Genomic DNA, 399 nt, shown 5'->3' on the forward strand with positions numbered 1-399 from the left:
CCCCCCCCCCCCGCCGTGGGGCACACGCCTGCTCACGTGAGAGCGCCCGGGCTGCACGCCTGCCAGCGTGCACGAGCGTGCAGGCCCCTAGGGCTTCGCACGTGCACCCGTGGGGCTGCACGTTTACACGCTCTTACACGCTCGCGTCCCCCTGGGATCAGGGGGATGCACACTTTTACACGCTCACGTCACCACAGGGCACTTTGGGGTGCACACTTACACGCTCACGTCACCATAGGGCACTTTTGGGGTGCACACTTACACACTCACACCTCCATAGCACAGTTTGGGGTGCACACTTACACGCTCACATCACCACAGGGCACTTTGGGGCGCACACTTACACACTCACACTCCTGTGGCACCTTTAGGGGTGCACACTTGGGGTGCACAAGCTCA

This window comes from Calidris pugnax, unplaced genomic scaffold (genome assembly GCF_001431845.1).
Source record: "Calidris pugnax isolate Ruff unplaced genomic scaffold, ASM143184v1 scaffold571, whole genome shotgun sequence".
Classification (NCBI taxonomy): Eukaryota; Metazoa; Chordata; class Aves; order Charadriiformes; family Scolopacidae; genus Calidris; species Calidris pugnax.